At 42.4% G+C, this 5601-nt stretch overlaps 1 long non-coding RNA gene across 1 annotated transcript; it reads right to left on the bottom strand.

Moving 5' to 3' along the window:
• Window positions 1-1036: 1036 nt before the first annotated feature.
• On the bottom strand, window positions 1037-4891 carry LOC141380620 (uncharacterized). The gene is made up of 3 exons (XR_012398944.1): window positions 4541-4891; window positions 4102-4434; window positions 1037-3038 (listed from the first exon to the last, which is right to left on the bottom strand). It is a non-coding gene; the product is annotated as an uncharacterized lncRNA (long non-coding RNA).
• Between the last annotated feature and the right edge of the window lie 710 nt (window positions 4892-5601).

Below are 5601 nucleotides of genomic sequence, written 5' to 3'. Positions count from 1 at the left end.
TGTAATGGTGTGGGGGATATTTCATGGCACACTTTGTGCCCATTAGTACCAATTGAGCATTGTGTCAATGCCATACCTGTTAACTCTCCTGTTTTTCCTGGGAGTCTCCCGTATTTCAGACCCAGATTTTGCTCTGTCTCCAGGAAAACTCCCATAATTTTACGCCCAATCTTCTGCAGTTTTCTGTATTTGTCTCACACAGGATTAACATGTGTTTTCAGTGATCATAAGTGCTCAGCCAAGACACATTAGAGTCTCCATCTGCTATTAGCATGTGTTCAGATGCGTCTCTTATGACCACTTGTGATTTGGTTGAAACCAACCCCTCCCTCTGTTTTTGTCACAGTCCAAACCACTTTTGAGCCGTGCGCAAATTCCATTCAATTCAACACAATTGTATAGTGCTTTTACAATGTAGTGTCAAAGCAGATTAACATAGATGATATTCTAGTAAATTGAAACTGCTTCAGTCCAGTTTTCACAGATGAAGCTCAGTTTAGTGTAATGTAAGACCTAATCCCAATTCTATTTTTGTACCCCTAGCCGTTCCCCTTTCTCTTGTCCCTTGAAACAGAGTGTGGGGAAAGGGAAGGGTTTCAAAATGTGCCCCTAAAACATGGGAAACCACTAGAGCACCTGCACACGTCATCATATGTCATCCTGACCTCTTGCTTTATTTGAGATCAGACGATCGCGACTGCTGTTGTTATTCCAGTTGGGTTATTTTTTGGTGTTTATCTTCAGGAAATCACTTGTTATCATATGTTATAACGATATAGTGTGGCAATAAGATTGTAACTGTACTGTGCATTTACACCGTGGCCATATTCATCAAACACACAAAAACAACATTAACATTATAGCAGACACAGTAAAAAGCTCATTCTCAGCCACTAGACTTTTCTGACTGGGGATCCGAATGTATTTGAGTGACCAATGTGAAAGTATGTTTTGGGACTGCTATACAGGAGTTATTATCATGGATTATCGATAGCTAAATTTGACGGTTTTTATTTTAGCGTTTTTTTTTTTTTTTAAAGTGTGAATTTTGTGTTGATATCTTTCAGGGAGGAATCAAATGTCTATTAAACCCCTTGACATTCACTCTCTGCTTATGAGGGGGTGTTCAAGTGGTATTAAACAAACCCATGTTACTACAGTAAGTTTAGGAGCAGGAAAGCAAATGAATAAATTGGATGGCAACTATGGAACAATTATGACAGTAACCTGTGTACTTTAGTATATTGTGGAAAATAATGACCAGCTTGTTGAGCATTTTCCCCAATTCTCCCATTATTGACAATACTTTTTAATACCAGGTGTGAACAGGACAATATTTCCCGTCACCGTCTTATTCTGCTAAGGAGTCTAATGCTGCGTTCACACCAGACGCGGAACGGGCGTCAAGCGCGAGGGATTTACATGTTAAGTCAATGCAAATGCGCGAATAGACATCCTGCGGCGCGATACGCGCGAATGGCACGGGGCGAATTAAGCGTTTTGCGCGTTTGACGTGAATCTCTCGAGTTCGACTATCTGAACTTCAGCGGACATTCGCGCCGCATTAACCAATCAGAAGCTTGCTCTTGTGGGGGCGTGATTGTGACGTAGAACCTGTTGATGGTGTCCCGGGGGAAATCCTCCTGGCGACACCGACAACAAGTCATCAAACTGGGCTTGGCTCAGTCAGAAGCACTGCTGAAAGCCTCCATGATCCAGGTTCAGTTTCTGGAGGAGTTGATGAGCTCACAGAGCTGGATGCACCTCTGAAAGGATGTAGTGGACTTAGACACGGTCCTAAACGTATCGACGCTGTTTTTAAGCCTTCATAAAGTAAATAAACACTGTTATTTTCTTCATAAAATCCATGTTAGCTATTTAGCAACGAAGCTACAGTCACCAGACAGACAGAAGCCCTGCCCATCACGCGAATCCGCGTCTGTTCTGAAGTGAATTTGACACGCGAATGAAGCGGGGTTGACGCGCGAATGAAGCGAGTAAACTCAAATGTTCACGCGGCTATTTATGCGCGAATAGCGCGATTTATTCGCGCGTTCCGCGTCTGGTGTGAACACAACATTAGAGGTATAATTGTGAGAAGAATGTGCGCAGCTGTAAGTAAACTCATAAGTAGACATATATAGCTTAAATATTGACTTAATCCAATTTAAATTATCACATAAGCCATTATCATTAATGAATAAATAAAAATGTATTCTGTCATACGTTCACTTTTAGGAACATCTCTATGCAAAGTTTTATAAATGAGGCCCAAGGTCAGTTTTCCCGACTTCAAAGGTCAGTTTTGCTGTCAAAGAACAACAAAGTGTTCACTTGGCTGAGATTGGAACTGCATAAAGATGCTTGTCCATCAACTGGACATACTCTGAGACTCTGCGCGGTTCCCACTGTCAGACTGACTGCCGGTTGTTTGTTTAGTCTGCTCCTCAGGCGAGGGGGAAGGGGACGAGATACTCCCTGAGGGCAGGTAGCGAGTGACACCACTAATCGCTTGATTTAACTGTCAAGAACTGTCAACTCTACCAGCCCATGGAGAAAAGTCCTAAAAATACAGATTTTGACTGAACAGCTCTTTGACTGTCAGTGAGCTACAATCCTAGGGAGGAAAAAAAAAAAAAGCCGATGATTATTTTGTGGGGATTATCCAACCAGACCTTGTCTTTCCAATGTGAGCAGGTTTTCCTCATCCGCAGCTGGATTCGAAGGCTCGGAGACCTGACAAGTACACTTTTCTCCAGTTTCTAACTCCTGACTGATGCTGCGAAAGTCATTAGCATGCAGATTTGTTGTTTTGCTCTTCCCTTTTTAGTAGCCGACGCATGACACGGAGTCAGACATCAGGACCCCGCACTCCTCGCTGTCTCTCCAAGCCCGAGGCCAAGTGCTGAGTCAACAGAGAGGAGGTGTCTGCTTTAGTGGCGTCAGGCTGGCTCGGACACCAGTCCCCCTCCTGGTCACCTCCATTCCCTCTCTCTCTCTTTCTTACTCCCTCATTCCAATAATATCCAGCTGCAGACCTACATGTTTCAGGCCACACCAGATTCAGACCAAGTGCATTGGATTTACGCTACAAGTAGGTTGCTTAATGTCACAAATGCAGCTAATTTGCATATATATGAGTCAGTTTTGTGACACGGTACAACAATAAATACTGCTTATACATTTGTGAGGGGTAGGTTTAGAGCTGGGGTAGGAGTTACTTAAACACACAATTAGTTACTGTGAGGTTGGGTTTAGGGTTGGGGTAGACATTATAAAAACAACAGGTTACTATGAGGTTGAGTTTATGGTTGGGGTAGGTGTAGACATCAGTAAAACACAACAGGTTACTGTAAGTGGTAAGTTTAGAATTGGGGTGGGAGTAGAGGTTAATTAAACATAGCAGTTTAATGTGGGGTTGAGTTTAGGGTTGGGGTAGGTGTAGATGTAGTGTTTCCCTACACTGTTCCTGAAGACACACCAACGGTGCACATTGTCAACCTCTTCCTAATGAAACACACCTGAATCAACTCATCAGAACATTAGAAGAGACTCTAAAACCTGAAATGAATGGGTTGCATAAAGGAGACATCCAAAATAAGTACTGTGGGTGTGCCTCTAGAAACAGGGTTGGGAAACACTAAACCCAGGCTTATTCCGATTACGCAGCCCTATATACATTTCTGGAGAGCGCCAAATACATCCTAGGATCTACGTTTTTTTGCAGTTATTGTTTTCACAAATCCACCAGTGGCCGCTGATGACACTTTTTAAGATCACAAATTTATCTTGTGAGTGCTATTCGCACTTGCTCTCCCTGTGTAAATCCACCAGAGGTCGCTATCAACTGACTGACTGATTGAGCGACTGACCAATTCACCCCCCCCACTCACCCCCTTCCAAACCCAACCAATAGTGTTTTAAAAAGCACTGATTGACCAGCACCCACCACTTTCATAAACCTTACCGATGGTGTTTTCAAGAGCAATCCAGAAAAAGAAAACACCGCATGGCAGCCTGATTTTTACCATGATTTCAGATTTTACCACATTCCCACCATGTCAATCACTTGCTTGTTTTATTTTTTGGCTTGTGTCTTACCTGCTTTCTGGAACCATTTTTCACCGGACTCAAACCTCGCTGGTAAGCACAAAAAGAAAAAAAAAAACATACTGCCCAGTAGTGTTTGTTTTAAAAACAAAACGCAGCCATACGTTCCTCTGGCTGCATAGTTTGTGATCTCCAGAAATGTAGAATTAGACAAAGTTGGAAACACTGCTGTACAGGGTAGGTGTAATCATTAATGAAACACAACAGGTTACAGCAATAAGGTTGCTGGTTTGAGTCCCGGGTGGGTCAGTAGTCATTTCAGTGTGGAGTTTGCATGTTCTCCTCATGTTTGTGCGGGTTTGATCTGCAACACAAAATACCAAACTGGAAAGAGAATGATGTCTATTGTCAATTTCGAATAAAAGCCATAATAGATACCTCAACCAAATAATATATTTTAAACATTCAGTATTCAAAAACAATGTCAAACCTCTCCACCGGTCGGAAACCCTCATTGTAGAAAGTCGATCTCCAGAATGTCCAGGATTTGGGCCAGTCAATCAGAGAGGAACTGTTGGATTTCGGCAGTTTAATTCATTTCAGGACACAGTATCCATCATGCGGTCTGTGGAGAGGCTGCAGCTCAAGTAGCAGTAATGCTTTCCTCTCAAACTCAGCTCTGAAAAGGTCACAGAGGGTCTTTAAATCAAAGTAGGCCAAGTTGTGTCCTCCATTCCTGTGTTAAATGCCATTTGTAAGAGTACTGTACTGGTAAAACCAGATTCTGACTCCAGTAGCTGTCCGATGTTTGGCTCGTTCCCACTTCTAAGCTTCAAAACCCACAACCTTTCGGCTCGGAGCCCAGAGCTGTAACCACGAGCGCAACACCACATATTAAGTGTTAGATGAGTACTGGAAAGAGCAGCTCTTTGTGCTTTTTCTTTCCTCCGGACCACAGATAGCCTGGCAGCATACATGCTAATATGAAAATTCATGTTGTCGCTGGTGTTGTGCTTGTACTGACTTTAAATTTAGACGTCAATGTCATATGGATTTAGAATGCGATGACGCAGATAGTCAGTTACTACCTAGTCCTGACAAGGCGACACATTTCCAGCAAGCAGAGCACTGCAAATATTATAATATTTATTAATAAATATGTGACCCTGGACCTCAAGATTAGTCGAAAGTGTAAATGTCAATGGAAATTGTGATTTTTATGTCCTATGAAAGCTCAATGAATAAGCTTTCAAGTGATGTCTTATGCCGCAGTCACACTAGAGTTTGATATTGCGAAATTCTGTCGTACATTGCTGCGAAAAGCGGGCCGGATTAAACAAGATGATTAGAAATTGAGCGATTGGTCCATGTTTTAAATTTCTGTTCAGAGAGGTCATGTTTTGAACCTCGATTAGTCTCATACAATAATATGATGCGATTTCGCAGGTTAAAGTTCACCAAGCTTGAACTTTCCAACGCAGTGAACTACGAAACTTGCCTCATGACCTTAAGTTTCCAGTCTGACTGTGTGGGTATGAAAAGAGCAGTGTG

Source organism: Danio rerio, chromosome 23, assembly GCF_049306965.1.
Source record: "Danio rerio strain Tuebingen ecotype United States chromosome 23, GRCz12tu, whole genome shotgun sequence".
NCBI classification, from domain to species: Eukaryota; Metazoa; Chordata; class Actinopteri; order Cypriniformes; family Danionidae; genus Danio; species Danio rerio.
This window is presented reverse-complemented; position numbering and strand designations above follow the sequence as displayed.